The sequence below is a fragment of the Lolium perenne genome, chromosome 7 (assembly GCF_019359855.2).
Source record: "Lolium perenne isolate Kyuss_39 chromosome 7, Kyuss_2.0, whole genome shotgun sequence".
Classification (NCBI taxonomy): domain Eukaryota; kingdom Viridiplantae; phylum Streptophyta; class Magnoliopsida; order Poales; family Poaceae; genus Lolium; species Lolium perenne.
This window is the reverse complement of record NC_067250.2, coordinates 64,164,617-64,184,688: the sequence shown is the minus strand read 5'-3', so window position 1 is coordinate 64,184,688 and position 20,072 is coordinate 64,164,617. Positions and strand designations below refer to the sequence as shown.

The 20,072-nt window shown below is 49.9% G+C and overlaps 1 pseudogene; it reads left to right on the top strand.

Moving 5' to 3' along the window:
* Positions 1-1,094: 1,094 nt before the first annotated feature.
* Positions 1,095-1,636, top strand: LOC127315986 (large ribosomal subunit protein uL3c-like; annotated as a pseudogene).
* Positions 1,637-20,072: the final 18,436 nt, after the last annotated feature.

The following is a 20,072-nucleotide window of genomic DNA, read 5'->3' as shown; positions in this document are numbered from 1 at the left end:
ATTCATCGCGTCGTTGACATAACTAGGTTCAGTCCCCGCTTTCTTCGGCTTATTCCACTCTTGAATGCTGATCGGTACATGGTCCCTAACAAGAACTCCAGCTTGATTTGTAAATGTGCGGCAGTGCTCTTTGGGATGCTCCGGTTTACCATTAGCCTTAAATGTCGTGAGGGCTAACCTGCCCTCGCCCTTTAACACTCTCGTCGGGCATCGTTTTGTTTTAACAGACTTGCTCGATGATGCAGAAGGCTAAAAGAAAAAATTATTCGTTAATAAGTGCAATACAAATAAATGAATGCATCTAGGGATGAACATAGACTAATTGATACATAAATATACACCTCGCCGGAGTTTGTTATGGACACTTCGTTGTCTCTTCTAATTTGTTCAGACTCAGGTCCCTTGCCGAAATCATTCAGAAAGTCTTCGAACTCGTTGTCATCTCCATCGGGTTCCGTACCACGGGCACTCTCATAGATCAATTTCTGCACCGCTTCTTCCCCCTCCTCATCTCGGACGAAGGTGCCGTCCACCATACCTCAATGTTAATACAAAATTAAGAAAGAAATTATATTTCATTCATCATGTCATGATCATATAACAGATTGCTAGATGGATAACAATTGAAATGAAGAAAGCAAAAAAGCCTAGCGGACCGCCACGACCACGGACTCGGTGTTCCCCCTCCTCCTCTCGCTCTTCTCTCAATGGATTCGTTTCTATTTTCCGAGCACCAAAGGTTGATGGATTTACTTTTAAAATTTGTTACTGATCAACCATGGGTGGCGGCCACGACATGGGAGGCGGCCACAACGGCGGCATGAAGGGGTTCGTGTCCAACCTTGTCGGCGGCAGCAAAGGCCACGGGTACGGGTACGGACACGGTGGCTACGAGCAGGGGTACGGCGGCCATGGCCAGCAGCACGGCGGGTATGTGCAGCAGGGGCACAGCGCCTACGAGCACGGCTACGGCGGAGGGCACGTACAACAACACGCATAAGGAGAGGTGGCCACAAACCCCTATCTACACCATCTAAATCCCAAACGAGCGCCACCATCAGAGGGAACCACCACCGCTGCACTAATCTCGCTCGAATCCACCAGCAATGGCCATGGCAGCCGCGAGCCTCGGCGGCTCACTGGGCTTCCTCATCCCACGCCGCCGCAGCATATCCTTCTCCGCTCCCAGAGGAGCGCGGAGGAGGCCTCCGCTGGCGGTGGTGCGGGCGGCCTCGTACGAGGCGGGCGTCGGGGTGATGGCGACCAAGGTGGGGATGATGACCTACTTCGACCCGGACAATTGGAAGCCCGTGCCGGTCACAGTGGTCGGGTTCCGGGACGGCGAGAACGTGGTGACGCAGGTGAAGACAGCCGCCACCGACGGCTACGACTCCGTGCAGGTCGGCTACCACGGCGTGCGCGAGGACAAGCTCACCCGCCCGGAGCTGGGCCACCTCGGCAAGGCGGCGCGCCGGCTCTGCGGCACCTGCAGGAGTTCCGGCTGGTGGCCATCGATGCCTTCGACCCCGACCAGGAGCTCGAGTTCAACAAGCTCTTCAAGGAGGGCGACCTTGTCGAACAGGCGCGTGTTGCGCGCGCTGGAGCCGGCTGCCGCATTTCGTCGAATACGTGGTGAGCGGCCGTGGTTGAGAGGGCACCGGCACGCGCCACTGCCCGCAGACGCGCGCGTCCTCCATTGTTGCGCGGCGTAGGCGGCGGTTGGAGCCCAGGGAGGCGAGGCGGCGGTTGCTTCGGTGTAGGCAGCGGCAGCCGCAGCGGCGGGAGGCGCTGCCGGAGGAGGGGACAAGGGAGGCACTGTTGGAGGAGGCGGGAGACGTACCTCTCCGGTTGCCGGCGGAGGGGGAGCGGCCGGTGACGGCGACGGAGTGCAGGGGACGCGGCGACGGGTGGTGCGGCTTGGCGGTCACGACGGACGGAGGCGACGGCGTGGTGCGCGACGGCGACGGACGGCGCGCGCGTGTGCGTGTGAAGAAATGCATGCGATTTGGGGAATTCTTGCCCGCGCGGCTAAGTGAAACAGAGGCGAACCCCTTTGGTACCGGTTGGTGGTACCAACCGGTACCAAAGGTATTTTTTTAGTTTTCTTTTTCTTTTGCTGTTTTCTTTTCTTTCGCTGTTTCTTTTCTATTTCTTTTTTTTTTCTGTTTCTTTTTTCTTTTCTGTTTCTTTTTTTCTTTCATGTTTCTTTTCTTTTCTTTTTATTTTCTATTTCTTTTCTTTTCTATTTGTTTTCTATTTGTTTTTCTATTTCTGTTTGTTTTCTTTTCTATTTCTTTTCTATATCTTTTTTCTATTTCTTTTCTATTTCTTTTCTATATCTTTTCTAATTCTTTTTCTATTTCTTTTCTATATATTTTCTATTTCTTTTCTTCACTGCCGCCACGACGTCGTCCGCGTGGGGAAGTTTCCCGCCACGATGTCGCGCGGGAAACTTTCCCGCCACGACGCCGCGCGTGGGAGAAAAAAGGCGGGAAAGAAAGGGCGGGAATAAAATGGCTCATCAAAAAAGATATAGAAAAGAAAAGCGTGGCATCATCGTCGCTGGCATCGGGGTCGCGGTAGTCGAACGTCGGCGGGTGAGCACGCGTGGGCTGGGACTGAGGGTAGCGCATGCGGGGGCCACGGTAGGCCATGACGCCCTGGAGAGTCCGGCCGCGCCACCATAGCCAACGGCCGGCCTCGTTGAAGTTCTTAGGAGGCGGGCCGCCCTCCTCGTGCCTTGCAAGCGCCCTCTCATGCCGATTGATGAAGAAGCTTTCCCAAGTCGGGCTGTAGTCGGGATGCCACTGGGGATTCCTCCGTTGCTCTGGCGTGAGCTCGAAGTAGTAGTGGTTCATGATGGCCATCTCGCGCGCCACACCTAGAGGGACAGGAGGGACCGGTACGCCTCTGACGCTAAGCAACCAGCCGGTCGGGACGCGGTAGCCCGGCGGGCAGGGGTAGTTCGAGGCGCAAAGCGCCTCCGCCTCCCAGGGGGTGAGAGATACGATGGAAGCCATGGGAGAGAACGATGGAAGCCGGGGAGCTAGATGTGATATGTAAATGGAGGCCAAGCCTACATGTATATAGTGAAAAAATGGCGGGATGACGGAGGCGGGAAGACAGAGGCGGGAACCGGTGGAAAGCGCGGGAAGAAAATAGGCGGGAACGCAATGGCGCGGGAAACCTTTAGTACCGGCTGGTGGGTGCAACTGGTACTAAAGGTGGTTTTTCTGTCATGTAACAAAACTGTCGGTGGGATAAGGACGCGTGGGTAACCTTTAGTACCGGCTGCTGGGTGCAACCGGTACTAAAGCTGTCGGCAGGATAAGGACGCCCTGCTCGATGAGATAAAGCATGTAGCGCATGACGCTCTGTCGGAGGAAGAAGACAAAGTAGAAGCGGCGCCGTGCCTATAAAAGGAGCATCGATACGCCATGGCAAGTAGCTCAACAAGCCAACATGGATGGAGAGTTTCATCCCCATGGATGGAGGAAAGGGTTGGGAAATCTCCCGTGGCGGAACTTCTCGAAGATGCCCTTGGTGCACACACCCTATGGCATCTTCGGAAGTTCCGCCTCGGAAAAATTTCCCTGCAAGCCCGTGAAAGACTCCATCTCCTCTAACAATGTTGGGGAAAGGGTTGGGAAATCTCCCATGGCGGAACTTCTCGAATATGCCCTTGGTGCACATGCCCTATATATGGCATATTCTGAAGTTCCGCCTCGGAAAAATTTCCCTGCAACCCAGTGAAAGCTACTTAACTAGTAAAACAAGCCAACCATCTCCATTGTTAATATCTTACATACAGTAACATCATTACACAAAAGTGATTTCCATATTGAGATACACAAGTTATGATCCCTATCTAGCTAGTCTTCTGAGTTTTCTTCGTGTGTTTCCCTTTGTTCTGACTGTGACGTAACCAATGTTGAGAAAATCGCTTATCGGGTTCAACTCGGTCGGCTGATTATTAGCGATTAATAGGCAAATCGGACGATTAATCGGGCGATAAATGAGTTAATCGGACGATAAATAAATTTATCGGCTAATCGGTGACCACTGAATAGGGATTAATCGGGCGATTAATCGTTGAATCGGACGATTTTTTGAACAGTGGACGTAACCATGGACAATCTTCATTATTTAAGATGATGCTTGGGTCAGTTTTTACCTTGAAGGGTGGAATATCATCAAACTTATTATAATCTTCTAACATGTCTGTCTTGTCCTCTACTCCCACGATGTTTCTTTTTCCTGAAAGAACTATGTGCCGCTTTGGCTCATCGTATGATGTGTCCTCTTGCCTTTCTTTTCTTTTTTTCGGTCTGCTAGACATGTCCTTCACATAAAAAACCTGAGCCACTTCACTGGCTAGGACGAATGGTTTGGTGTCATACCCTAGATTCTTGAGATCCACTGTAGTCATTCTGTACTGCGGGTCTACCTGTACCCCGTCTTTCAGGTTGAACCATTTGCACCGGAATAAAAGGACCTTGAAATTAGGTCCATAGTCAAGTTCCCATATCTCCTCTATGTACCCATAATATGTGACCTTGTTCCCATTGTCATCTTCTGCACCAAAGCGGACCTCACTCTTTTGGTTGGTGCTCTTTTTATCTTGGGCGAACGTGTAAAATGTATTCCCATTAATCTCGTACCCTTGAAAAGTCGATATAGTCGAAGATGGTTGCTTGGCCAACAAGTATAGTTGCTCGTCATCAGTGACATTCATGAGACATGTTTGCAACCAACCGCTGAAAGTCTTCATGTGTTCTCCATCAATCCAATCTTCACGTTGCTCCGGGTATTTAGAGCGTAAGATATCCTTGTGTTCCTCTTTGTACGGAGCCAGCAAGATGGAATTATGTAGAACTGTGTAGTGTGCTTGAGTGGAAGAATGTCCATCCATACACGTTGTTTCTTTCCTAGCGTGTCTTTTCCACGCAGTCTCCCCTCATAGCGCGATTCAGGAACACCGATCGGTTTAAGGTCAGGAATAAAGTCAACACAAAACTCAATGACCTCCTCTGTTCCATAGCCCTTGGAGATGCTTCCTTCTGGCCTAGCATGGTTATGAACGTACTTCTTTAAGACTCCCATGAATCTCTCAAAGGGGAACATGTTATGTAGAAATACAGGACCGAGAACGCCAATCTCTTCGACCAGGTGAACTAGGAGATGTGTCATAATATTGAAGAAGGATGGTGGGAACACCAACTCGAAGCTGACTAGACATTGCACCACATCCTTCTGTAAATTTTGTAGAGTAAGTGGATTGATCACCTTTTGAGAAATTGCATTGAGGAACGCACATAGCTTCACGATGGGTACTCGAACATTTTTCGGCAGAAGCCCCCTCAATGCAACCGGAAGTAATTGTGTCATAATCACGTGGCAATCATGAGAGTTTAGGTTTTGAAACTTTTTCTCTGACATGTTTATTATTCCCTTTATATTCGACGAGAAGCCAGATGGTACCTTGATGCTACTCGGGACTTCAAAAAAGATCTCCTTCTCCTCTTTGGTAAGAGCGTAGCTGGCATGACCATGATACTTCTCTGGATTCAGGTTGTTTCCTTCGTGGATACTTTGCTGGTCCTGCCGTGCATCCGGTGTATCTTTTGTCTTCCCATACACGCCCAAGAAGTTTAGCAGGTTCACGCAAAGATTTTTTGTCACGTGCATCACGTTGATTGCAGAGTGAACCTCTAAGAATTTCCAGTAGGGTAGCTCCCAAAATATCGACTTCTTCTTCCACATGGGTACATGTCCGTCAACATCATGCGGAACAGATTGTCCGCCAGGACCCTTTCCAAAGATCAATTTTAAATCCTTGACCATATCATATATAACTTCCCCAGTAGGGCGGGTAGGCTTCGTTCGGTTATCTGCCTCACCTCCGAAATGCTTTCCTCTCTTTCTTATGTGATGTTGTTTTGGAAGAAATCGACGATATCCTAGGTACACATTCTTGTTTCCCAAATATTTATTGTCAGTCTCACCTAAACAGTGTGTGCATGCATTGTATCCCTTGTTTGACTGCCCTGAAATGTTACCAAGAGCAGGCCAATCATTGATGGTTACAAATAACAACGCTCGTAGGTTAAATTCCTTTTGTTCGTGCTCATCCCACACAGGTACACCTTCTTCACGCTACAACTCTAAAATTTCTTCAACCAATGGCCTCAGGTACACATCAATGTCGTTGCCGGGTTGCTTCGGGCCTTGGATGAGCACTGGCATCATAATGAATTTCCGCTTCACGCACAACCAAGGAGGAAGGTTATAGATGCATAGAGTCACTGGCCAGGTGCTATGACTGGAGCTCTGCTCCCCGAAAGGATTAAAGCCATCTGTACTTAGACCAAATCTTAAGTTCCTTGCATCATCTGAAAATGACTTGAACTCTCTGTCGATTTTTCTCCACTGCGACCCGTCAGCGGGGTGTCTCAGCATCACATCTTTCTTACGATCCTCTTTGTGCCATTGCAACAACTTGGCATGCTCTTTGTTCTGAAACAAACATTTCAACCGTGGTATTATAGGAGCATACCACATTACCTTCGCAGGAACACTCTTCCTGATCTTATACCTCAATGCACTACATACCGGGCATGCATTCAAATTCTCGTACTCCTTGCGGTAGAGGATGCAGTCATTGATGCATGCATGTATCTTCTGCACCTCTAATACTAGAGGGCATACAACCTTCTTTGCTTCGTACGTACTAGAGGGCAATACGTTCTCCCCTGGAAGCATCTTCTTTATTATTTTCAGCAACTTTTCAAATCCCTTGTCAGAAGTACCATTCTCTGCCTTCCATTGCAGCAATTTCAGCGTGGTACCCAGCTTTTTCTGGCCATTTTTGCAATTTGGGTACAACAGTTTGTTGTGATCCTCAAACATTTTCTCCAACTTCAACCTCTCCTTTTTATTTCCGCAGTTCATCTTCGCATCAACAATGGCCCGACCCAAATCATCATCCGGGTCATCAAAAATCGGCTCATCAAAAATGGGCTCTTCTTCAGCTTCATTTTCCCCCATTCTACTATCACCATCTTCAGTGAATATAGGATAGTTGTCACTATCCTCTTCTTATTTGTTGTCTTCCAATATAACCCCTCTTTCTCCATGCTTGGTCCAACAATTATAGCTGGGCATGAAACTGTTCTCCAGCAGGTGGACGTCAATGGTCTTTGGGGTAGAGTAATCCTTCATATTCTTACAGGAACTACATGGATAATAGATGAAACCATTCGACCGCCTGTTTGCCTCAGCCACGTTGAGAAAATAATGCATGCCATTAATGAATTCGGGATGGCACCGGTCACCGTACATCCATTGTCGACTCATCTGCATTTTATATGTATATCAAAAATCATTAATTACACAACATCGTGGATATATGAGTGACCAACTTAATTAATATTCAAGTTCATCACATAAAACTAATTTTTTTTTATAAAAAGAAGAGGCTCACCGAGGTTGTACGGTGTCGGCTAGGGGATGACGCTGGCGATCGACGACTGTGAGGACGGGGATGATACTAATTAAAACCTACAAAACATACCATAATTTCAGCTCAAATTGCATATAAAAAAATAAATCCCTAAATTAGGCATTTCATCGAACACCTTTCTAGCACTAGAAAAATAGTATGAGTTAAAACTACCAAAGAAATGAGCTAAATTAGGAACGCCGGAAGGAAGGATGATATTGCTAACCCTTGGATAGATGTATGCCCTTAATCTTGTTAAATGGTGGAGAAAAAATAGAGATTTGTTGGAGTGTGAGAGGTGCAAAAAAATTTAGAGTGTGATAGGAAGAAGAGAAAAATGAGATGAAGAAGAGCCAGGGACGGGTTCGCGATGTGATGATATGGTGGCACCCTTTGGTACCGGTTCGTGTTACGAGCCGGTACGAAAGGTCCAGCCCTGGCCCCACCGCGCGTCTGAATTTTGGACGAAGACCTTTCGTACCGGTTCCTAACACGAACCGGTACTAAAGCCCCTCCCAAACCGGTGCCAGAGCTCCTCGCCCGCCTGAGCCCCCAAACCGGTGCAAATGATCACTTTGGTACCGGTTCGTAAGGGAACCGGTACCAAAGGCTTAGATGGATGCCCCATTTTCTACTAGTGGTTTGGATGTAGATGTTTATCATGAGATTTCGGAATTGGTATTTATTGGAAACTTGGGCAACAGTTTCCTATTAATTCCAAAGTATTAAACATGATGATAACAACTGCTACCCATGTGAAATTCAAACATGATAAACACTGGCTAACAATCAGCTTCACATGTTCTTATCTTATATTGATATACGTCATTAAATTAGTATGATTTGATTATTATACACATTGAGCAAAAAATGCCGACCACAATTATGCTAAGAGTCTGCTTTTTATTTTCATTGCATCAGTCGGGTTGAGATTCCCGCTCGTATACCTTTACGTAAGCTTAACTTGTGCCCAGGATCCGATGGGCTAAGGGCATGCACAATGACAGAGACGACATGGCTTTCCTTAACCATCCACATCATCTACTAGATACAAGTTGTAGTGCAATGCATTATCTATTATTGTCATCCCTAGAAATTAATGAGAATCAAGTTTTTAATAACAAATTAGTTTGCTAAGGGAAGACATACATACACTACAACATATGAAATATATGTCTCTTATTTTGTGCGAGATCGTCCCCTAGCTAAGGAAAGACAACCTCCTCTATCTTATTTATCTCTCCTCCAACAAAGCAAAAAAATCTTCCGTGGCAACTCTAAGGGAGGATTGTATCACCCCATTGTGCATGTCCTAACAAATTTGAACACACGATATGTATACATGTTCAGGCCCTGGGAAGATCCCCGATAAAACCCCTATATCCTGGTGCGATTTTATAATCGAGCGTGTGAGGTGTTCAAGCTGTTACAATGGGAGGGGTGGGGGTGGACGGATAGACTACGAAGTCGGACTACTAAGTTTCTCCATGGGGGTGTGCTCTAAGAGCCTATAGATGAACGATAGACTAGATCTCTCTCTGGATATGTGTGTGTATGGATATATGGATGAATGTTGGAATGGTTGGTCGAGGAGAGAGTGCTCGAATGGTTGGATGAAAGGCTTGATGAAGTTGAGAATGAGATTGGATGATTAGATCATTGGATGCCCACTCCACCATGCTAAATGAAGTTGAGCATGAGATTGGATCATTGGATGCCCGCTCCCGCCAGTGGAATGGATCTTATATAGCTAGGGCCATGGCCACGGTTAACCATGGAGTCTCCGTCCTCTCCTATGGGAATTGAGCGGGGAGGGGCACTGTGGCCGCGTTCGGTTGCACGTCCTTATGCCGGTAGGTTACCATTGCAATGTTTATGAAGTCATATGCTGACTTCAAGGTCCCCGGGAAGGACCTCTCCCTGCCTGATTGCTCAAATGGGATGTGATAAAGTGGACCTCCTCTTGTCTTGTCTTGTCTTGTCATGGTACAACCACCAAGAAATTGGTTGTGCGGTGATGACCCACAAGTATAGCGGATCGCAACAGTCTTTGAGGGAAGTAAAATCCAAATTTATTGATTCGACACAAGGGAGTCAAAGAATATTTATAAGCTTTAACAACTGAGTTGTCAATTCAGATGCACCTGGAAATAGACTTGCTCGCAACAGTTTATCAGTAGTAACAGTTTTATAGCAGTAGCAGTAGTGAAGTAACAACAGTAATAAAACAAAAGCAGTAGTAGCTATGATTGCAGTAGACAACAGGATTAAAATGTTGTAGGCATAAGGATGTATTAACGGGCGCTGCATGGATAAGAGAGTTCATATAATAGCAAGACATGGTCATTTGCAGGTATAATGATAAAAGCATCCTAGTATAAAGTAACCATAGGTGTGTGTTCCTATTTAGTCGTGCGTGATCACGAGGAGAAACTTGCACGACATCTTTTGTCCTACCAGCCCGTTGCAGCGAGGTGATGATGCGTGAAGCACACGTTCGTTGGGAACCCCAAGTGGAAGGTGTGATGCGTACAACAGCAAGTTTCCCTCAGTAAGAAACCAAGGTTATCGAACCAGTAGGAGATGAAGGCCACATGAAGGTTGTTGGTGGAGGAGTGTAGTGCGGCGCAACACCAGATATTCCGGCGCCAACGTGGAACCTGCACAACACAATCAAAATACTTTGCCCCAACTTAACAGTGAGGTTGTCAATGTCACCGGCTTGCTGTAAACAAAGGATTAAACGTATGGTGTGGAGAATGATGTTTGTTGTGGGTATACTTTATGGGTATATCAACGACATGGCTTGGATCCGGCAAGCCCGGGTGGCCCACCGACGGTGATGGTGGCATGTGGCCCATCGGGCGGCCCAGTTGCTGTTGATCGTGAAGGATGAAGTCCAGCCCAGGAACGAGGAGCCGGATCTTAACCGACCTACGAAGGAGGCCGGATCCGTGGAGGCCCATAAAGTATCCGGATCCAGCGCGGCCTAGAAGGAAGGCGGATCCTTGACGTACACGGCAAGATATTGTACCGTAGTTAGGTAACTTGTATTCCGGCTAGGACTCTCCATGTAAACCCTAGATCCGTGCGCCTATATAAGCCGGATCTCGGGAGCCCTAGAGGCACAACCACAACTCATTGTAACAACGTGAAAGCGCCCAGATAATTCCAGACAAGCAGCAGTAGGCCCTGTCATCGTGCAGGTGTTCCGAAGCTGGGTAAATCGCGTACCACCGTCCCGTGTGCACTCCGCCCTATGGCCCCTACTTCTTCTCCCCCTCGTGAGGATCCCTCCTCCGAGGTACCGTCGAATAGGCAACGACAGTTGGCGCCCACCGTGGGGCCTGCGGCGTCTGGAGGCCGGAACCGGGAGGGTTCCGCCGTGGGAAGCTACGACGACACCATCGCTGTGGGGCGCGTCCTCTACGCTGGAAATCTGCCGATCGTCCCTCCGGACGAGTGTTGGATTCCGGCTAGGACAAACCCCGTCAAGCTCTCCATCGTCCCAGTTGGCGGTATACACATCTTCATCGGGGAAACCGTCGATTCCGACGGAAACCCACTGGTAAGTAACGCAGACGCGACCGCCGCAGAGCTGGACGCTGTCGCGAAGATCCGATCTGAGATGCAGGAGCTTCCCAAGGAAGATTCCGCCTCGGATCTGGAAATTTCAACGCCCACCCAATCCGCCCCTGAGCAGGAAATAACGGTGGAAGACCAATGCAAATCCGCCTGGGTCTCCCAGGTGTTAGAAAAGCAGAGGTGCCACTTCGTACACTTCTTGGCCCACACCGCCGGAACCGCCCCTCCAGAAGACGGAGCTGGTCCGGAGCAGGTAGGGGTACCGGAAAACGACGCTGTTTCGGATCAGGCTGAGCCTGTCGGAGAAAGCGAAACTCCGGTTGAAGAGTCGATTTTGGGCAATCTGAGCCCAATTTCCGGAGATACCCCCTCCATGGATACTGAAGAGTTCGATCGCAAGATAAGGGAATACGGATACGGTGATCAGCCTGAAGTTGAATCCACCCAGCCTAAGCAGGTTCTCGCAACCGTAGCAGCGCTGGGACAACCTGGATCAGAAGAGGCAACCAACCAATCCGACCCTCAGCCATCCCGCCAAGGATCTCCAATGTCACGGGAGCGACCCCGTAGGGATTCTTCCTCGGAGGAACTCCTGTCACCTGAAGAGATGGTTGCACGAGCAGTTCTTAACAAACCTATAACCTCGGGCGACGCCGTAGATCCGGAGGCTCTAGAGGCCACGAGAAAGGAAATGCTGGCCACAGCCAAGAAGCTCGCCAATACCGCAGCCGCAATAAGGGATGAAAGGGCAGAAGCTGCAAGCTTGATGGACCACTTCGAAAGACAGGATCGCGAAATTGCTGACACACTCGAGCATGTCAAGAGCATGAGGCAAGAGTGGGAAGTAAAGATGACCTATGCGCAGGCGGAGGCCGATCGAATCGTTAGAGAAGCAATTCCACCCCGCAGAATCAACTTCGCCACGCCCGCAGAGCAGATGCCACTGGAAACCCCAAAGGACAACATGCTAAAAGCTGCGGAGCTATTGAAAAAGAAGGACGAAGAGGTTGATATCAACTACCTCCGTAAACTTGTCGCTTCAGCAATGCAGCAGCAAAGCAAGGCGGATACCTCGCACAGGTTAGAATCCAATCCGGATAACTGTGTATCTACCGCGCAGAAGGATGCTCGCGCCAATCGACATCCCGACGATGAATCACACACTGGATCCTCGGAGCGCAGAAGAAAAGCTAGGGAACACCCAAATCCGATCCCCGTGCCGTCAAAGACGCCTCCGTCAGATCCAAGAAAGGGAAAGGATGCAATGTACTCTGGACGGGACAAGTACCGCAACCCCTCTCCTCCGCCTAATGGTTACCCGCGACCCCCTCGCCGCCGTAGTCCAACCGGAAACACCAGGCCCCCAGGGCATGGTGGGATTGTTATCCGCGACAACGTGCTGCCAAGAAACAGAAACAGGGAGCGCTCGCCGGAACCTCGCCGGAACCAGAACAACGATCGTGAGCCCGAGTCCAGGAGGAGTCGGAATGAGGAGCGCGACCCGGAGCCTCGCCGGAGCCGGAACGGCCAGGGCAGCCAACGCCATGACGAAGGCAGCCACAGAAGCCGGAGCCAACACCGGGAAGGTCGCGGAGAATCTGAAGGCGGAAGCAAGAAGTCAGATCGACCCCCTCGCAAGTCTCCCTCACCACCACCTAGCGGTGGCGGCGGAGGTGGAGGCGGAGGCGGCGGCCGAAGATCTCGCTCTCGTTCACAGTCTCCTCACCACGGTTCGCGCGACGTGCGGGAACGCCTCAACGAATACAGAACTGATTACATCGGTCCAAAATGCTTTGGCAGGATGATTCGAGAGGAACCAAAGCCAAGGATGAATCTCAAGCTACCCGGAAATCTGAAGAATTATGATGGCACGGAAAGGCCGGATACCTGGATTGAGGATTACTATAATGCTGTAACCTTCGCCGGAGGAACCCCTAACATCGCCTACCGCATGCTTCAGTTGTACCTTGTAGGTCCAGCCCGGATCTGGCTCAGCGACCTCGAGAAGAACTCCATCTTTTGCTGGTTTGACCTGAAGACCGCTTTCGAGAAACACTTCTGGGGCACCTACAAGAGACCTGCCACAACTAGCGACCTGCAGGCATGTATCCAGAAGAAGGGTGAAACGTCCAGAAATTTCCTCACCCGATGGTTGGCATGCAGAAACGAGTGCGAGAACGTCGATAACCGCACAGCAATGCACGCCTTCATTGGTGGCTTGCAGCGAGGAGGACTGCTGCGGCACAAGCTGACCTGCTTGGTCAATGCAAACAAGCTGACTTTGGATGACATGATCACCATCGCCAGTGATCATACTACCACCGATGACGACGCTGGCGGAGATCTAGCAGCCACAGCAATCCCCCTGCACCAGCAAAAGAAGAACCGTGATAACGGCAACAGCAGCAGCCATAAGCGCAAGAACCCTGATGACCAGAAGAGTGGCGGATCCGAGATGGTCGCCATGGCGTTTCAACGCGGAGGTTCAGGAGGCGGAAGAGGACGCGGCCGTGGAAGCGGAGCCGGCAGGGGTCAGCAGCACGGCACTGAGGTCACAGCTGGCGGATCCCGCACCCCGCAAACCTACTAGGAGTACAGAGACATGCCCTGCCTGGCTCACCTGGATCCGGTTACAGGGAAGTCCACTCACACCAACCGCAACTGCAAGTGGGTCAATGATCTGAAAAACGACCCGGAGGCAGGATACAAGCGAGCCCGGAAGCACCGCCCACGCGGCAAGGGAGGCAAGGGCAAGAACAAGGACAAAGAGGAAGATAGTTCCGAGGCGATGGATGAGGATGATAACTCGCCGGATCCCAAGGCAGGGTCCGCAGGTAAATCCAACCCATTCGAGAAAAAGAGCGTGGGGGCTTACCACACTTTCCTCGGAACCCCAACAGTCCGCGCTGCCAAGTCAGCTACCCGGATCCTGAACGCCACAGTTCCAGCTGTGCCGCAGTATGTCAGGTGGTCGGAAGTCCCGTGCACATTTGATAGGGAGGATCACCCTGCCATTGTGCCAAAAGAATGCTACACCTTGGTTGTAAGTCCCCGCATAGACGGGTATGACTTCTCCAAGTGCCTCATGGATGGTGGAGCCAGCTTGAACATCATGTACCTGGAGACTCTAGAGCGGATGAACCTCACCAAGGAACAGCTCAAACACAGCACAACTGAGTTTCATGGCGTGGTTCCGGGTAAGAAGGCGAATTCCCTCGGCAGCATCACACTTCCCGTGGCTTTTGGCGATGTTTACAATTTCCGCGAAGAGAAGATCACGTTTGAAGTTGTGCCCTTCAAGAGCTCCTACCACGTTATCTTCGGCAGGCCCACCTACCACAAGTTCCACGCAAGAGCGTGCTACATCTACAACAAGCTCAAGATTCCGGGTCCTAAGGGTATGATTACCGTATCCGGAGACTACAAAAAGGCTCATGAGTGCGAGTTAGGCGAAGCCGCCTTCGCAGAGTCTGTGATATCTGGAGAAGAGCTGAAAGGCTACAGAGCCGCGGTGGATCCGACTGAGATGCAGACCACCAAGAAGCAGATCTCCGAGCACAAAAACTCCTTCAAGGCCGCGATAGAAACCAAGAAGCACGACCTCATCATAGGCGACCCTTCCAAGCAGGTTTCAGTCGGAGCCAACATGGACCCCAAATAGGAAGACGCGCTCGTCGAGTTCCTCCGCGCTAACATGGATATCTTCGCATGGCAACCTTCTGACATGTCCGGAGTACCTAGGGAACTCGCCGAGCACTACCTCAACATAAATCCGGGGGCTAAACCGGTGAAGCAAGCTATGCGACGCTTTGGAGATAAGAAGCGCCGCACCATAGGAATGGAACTAGCTAAGTTACTAGAGGCAGGTTTTGTAATAGAAGTTATCCACACCGATTGGGTCGCAAATCCCGTCCTTGTACCCAAAAAGAACACTGAAATACTAAGAATGTGCATCGATTACTCCGGCTTGAACAAGCATTGCCCGAAGGATCCGTTCCCCTTGCCGCGCATTGACCAAGTCATTGATTCGACGGCAGGGGCGGAACTTCTGTGTTTTCTTGATGCGTATTCCGGGTATCATCAGATCCGGATGAAGGAGTCTGACCAAAAGGCAACTTCGTTCATCACCCCCTTCGGCACTTACTGTTATGTCACCATGCCCTTTGGTTTGAAAAATGCAGGTGCCACCTACCAACGTACGATATAGCGGTGCCTGAAGGACCAAATCGGCCGGAACGTGCACGCTTACGTCAACGACATCGCGGTCATGACCCGGAAAGGATCCGACTTGATCAGCGACCTCACAGAAACCTTCGACAACCTCCGCAGGTACAAGATGATGTTGAATCCGCTGAAGTGCGTCTTTGGCGTGCCAGCCGGAAAACTCCTTGGCTTCATAGTCTCTCACAGAGGTATTGAGGTTAACCCGGAAAAAATCAAGGCAATCCTGTGTATCAAACGGCCAACTTGTCTTAAAGATGTGCAACGACTAACTGGTTGCGTCGCGGCAATCAGTAGGTTTGTTAGCCGTCTTGGCGAGAAGGCGCTACCTTTGTACAAGCTGCTGAAGAAAACAGACAAATTCGTCTGGGACGACGCAGCCGACGCAGCTCTTCGGGGGTTGAAGGAAATACTCACCTCCCCACCTATCTTGGCAGCCCCAGCAGAGTCAGAGCCAATGCTCCTTTATCTGGCAGCTACCAACAAAGTCATCAGCCTCGTCATCGTGGTGGAGCGAAAGGAAGAAGGTCATGAATATGACGTCCAAAGACCTGTCTATTACATTAGCGAGGTACTGACGGAGTCAAAGCAAAGATACCCTCATTTTCAGAAGCTAGCTTATGGAGTGTTCCTAGGCAGCCGAAAACTGAGACATTACTTCCAAGAGCACCCAGTAACAGTTGTGAGCAAGGCTCCGCTGTCAACAATTCTCAACAACGCTGACGCAACAGGGCGTACGGCTAAATGGGGCATCGAATTATCCGCCTTCGACATCGCCTACAAGCCTAGGACTACGGTTAAATCCCAAGTCTTGGCAGATTTCGTCGCAGATTGGACAGAAGCTCCAGATGCAAGTCTGGAGCCGGAACCAGAAACATGGGTCATGCACTTCGATGGATCCAAGCAGCATCAAGGCTCAGGAGCCGGAGTCACCCTGAAGTCCCCTACCGGAGAAGAACTGCAGTATGTTCTGCAGATTCACTTTGAAGCTACAAACAATATGGCGGAATACGAGGCTCTACTACATGGTCTGCGCATCGCTAAGGAAATCGGGATCAAGCACATTATATGCTGTGGAGATTCCGACCTGGTGGCACAACAAGTAGCCGGAACCTGGAACGCCAGAAACTCTGTCATGGCGGCCTACAGAGACGAAGTTGACGAGATCGCCAAGTGCTTCCTCGGATACGAAGTCAAGTACGTCAGGAGAGACGATAACACAGCGGCAGACATGCTATCCAAGCTCGAGTCCGGCAGGAAGCAAATTCCGCCTGGCATTTTCCTGGAGCACCTACGGGTACCCTCAGTTAAGGGCGCTAACCCGGAAAACCCAGAGGTGGCAGTATCTCCGGCAAAGGAAGTGATGGTTATCATTCCGGCTTGGACCCAGCCTTTCCTGGACTACCTCATCGATCAGAAGTTGCCAGAGGACGAGGTCTTCGCGCGACAGATCGTCAGACGAGCAAGATCCTACACAATTGTTGATGGCCAGCTCTACAAACGAAGTGCAACAGGGGTATTTCTCAAATGCGTCTCCAATCAAGATGGCATTGAAATCCTCAGAGAGATCCATGCAGGGGATTGCGGGCATCATGCCGCCCCCAGGTCCCTCGTTGCCAAAGCTTTCCGGCTAGGATTTTACTGGCTCACAGCTAAAGAAGATGCTAACAAGTTGGTAAAAACCTGCCGAGGTTGCCAGTACTATGCCACTCAACCAAATGCTCCAGCCCAAGAGCTGAAGACCATACCTATCACCTGGCCGTTTGCGGTCTGGGGGCTCGATATGGTTGGTAAGTTAAAAAGATCATCTCCTGGCGGTTTTGAATACCTTTTGGTCGCTGTTGACAAGTTCAGCAAATGGATCGAGGCTAAGCCAGTGAGAAAAGCCGACGGTGCTACGGCACTAAAATTTGTCTGCAGCCTCGTGATGAGATTCGACATCCCACACAGCATAATCACAGATAATGGCACAAACTTCACTCAAGGAGAGTTGAGGGATTATTGTGAGACAGTAGGGATTCGGCTGGACCTTGCATCTGTGGCTCACCCACAATCCAATGGTCAAGTTGAAAGGGCTAACGGCCTAATATTATCAGGAATTAAGCCACGCCTTGAAGAACCGCTGCGACGAGCAGCTGGAGCTTGGGCTGACGAGTTGGAAGCTGTCTTGTGGAGTTTGCGAACTACCCCTAACAGGTCAACAGGGTTTACCCCATTTTTCCTGGTATATGGATCCGAAGCCGTGCTTCCCTCCGACATCATTCACGATTCACCGCGAGTTTCCGCCTACAATGAAGAAACAGCTGACGAGGCCAGACAGCTATCTGTGGACCTGATCGAGGAAGCTCGGAACTTAGCTGACCAGCGCTCCGCCATCTACCAGCAGAAGCTCCGACGTTATCACAGTCGTCGAGTTCGGAATCGCTCCTTCATGGCAGGAGACCTGGTCCTCCGCCTTCGACAGGTGAAAGACCACAAGCTGCAATCTCCATGGGAAGGACCCTTCGTCGTTAGCAAAGTGCTTCATAACGGGTCGTACTACCTTGTTGATTTCCGCGAGCTGAAGGATAGACCTGCTAATTGGCACCGGAAACGCAAGCGTGAGGATCCGGATGACATCTACGACGAGACAGATCGCCCTTGGAACATCGCACAGCTACGTCCTTTCTACACTTAGCATATTTTTTCCGAGTTACAAACTCTGTAATAGTTATACATGATCAATGAAATAAAGCTTATGGTTCACTCTTTGAGTCTTTTACCTCCTTTACTTGTTCATTTTAGATCGTGTATGTTTTTCCGACTAAAACCGCAGAGCTGGATGTTTCCGCCTAGGCGTGTATGAAAGTTGTGATTTTCAAAATCGTCCTTTAAGACGTAAGCCTAAGTTTTCTGGTGGAATTTTTTTGTTGCGAGCTCGTGGATTCCTGGTAGCGACTTCCGGCACCTAGGCTGGGGGGCTTGTTTCCGCGGTTATGGACGGACGCCATTGGGTTTCGTCGCCGCAGGCGAGCGTTTCCGGCCAAAGGTTTTCCGGCTCGTGGAAGGTCAAACGAGCAAGCCGGAAAATTAACAAACCAGCACTTGCTTTCAAAAAACGAAACATGCAAATAATTCTACCGGATAGCAGGATAAGTTTTCCGCCCACGCATAATTGTTTCGTCCCTAGATACTTAAGAATTAAAGTTATATTACAAACCCTCGCTGGGGCCAAAATGATGATTTGTTTTTCCGCAGGACTAAGTTTTTACTTCTCCTTAACCGGAGAAGTTTCCACGTTGGCATCAGCTCCCCCTGCGTCAGTCGGAGTTTCCTTCTCTGCGTCTTTGGCGGGCGAAGAGACTTCTTCATCTTCTTCCGCTCCAGCTGCAGTCGGAGAAGCAGCGTCACCTTGGTTCTTTGAGCTTGTCCACGTATACTGGCTTCCGGATTGGGCGGGCCTATTTTCCGCTTCGCGATCCTCCAAAAGCTCAGCTTCGAGAGGTTCGTCAGCAGGAAGAACCACCTTCTCATAAAATTCATCATGGCGGATCCTCCGAGCAATGCGTGTATCATAGCCGCTAACCGCGTCAAGCAGCGCATTGACATCGCATTCCGGAGGAACGCCAGAAGTCACCCGGTCCAGGTTTAAACTCGGATTATGCGCTAAGCACATAGCCAAGGACATGGCAGCCGCACCCCGTGCTGAAGAGGATTGCAGGTCCACAACCAGCTCCGGAAGCAAATCCATCCTCTTGATGAGCTTGCGCACATCGCAGGTTCGGCTCTTCTTGATGTTGAGGTTGTGACAGATTTTCCTGGAGGCGGAGATGAGATCCTTGCAGTCTTCTCCGGCCAGCTGAAGCAGGTCATCGCGCGGGAACTGGCTCCGACGTTCCTCGTCATATCCGAGTGGATCTGGAAGATGCAAATTTTGTTAAATACAACAAGTTACACATATGCTGTCGTATAAGTTTCGAGGACGTACCCATGACGTCGGAGTTGAGCAGGTCCCAGCAGCTCTCTGCTGTTTCCATATACTTGCGAAGACCTCCAATTTCTCTTTGCTGCTTCTGGATGATGTCGCTGTCAGTTTGTCTTTTCAGCTCGAACTCACCAGTTTTCCGAGCAAGCTCCGAGTTCTTCTCAGAAATTTTCTGTTCTGCCTCTGCGAGTTTTGCTTCAAGATTCTTCTGTGAAGCACGTAGAGTTTCCAACTCGGAGGAAGCTGCAGCGAGAGAAGAGGAGGCACCTGCTCATAGTTATATAAAGCATCAAGGTCGAAAGATGCGGAACATAACCCACAGCCGTCAGATAATCGGAAACCAACCTTGAGCTTATGAAAGTTGTTTCTTCAGAACCGCATTCTCCGCCTGAAAGCACTGGATTTTCTCCGCCTGGCTGATGGTCACACGACGCTGCAGCGCAATGTTTTTGTGCAATTCGTAATGCAGGGCTTTTTGTTCCTGCAAAACACAGTCAGAAACGGAGTGAATTCCGTCATCATTGTTTAAGTCTTTCTAAAGCATTGTCGCTGGAAATTCTTTCCGCCATCATGCTTGGGGGCTATCACGACATTTAAAACTTTCCTTTCAGATTGAGTTCTCTAAAAGTATTCAGACGCTAACTGATAAAGTTTCCGCCTAAATACTTGGGGGCTACTGGGGAGTTACCTTTTGCTTGCAAACAAGCTTGTCGAAGAATTCGCCAATGTTTTTCTTGGCGTCCTGGATCTCCGACGTTTCAACGTCCGGTTTGCCCCAGGCATTGTTCAGCATAGCATTGA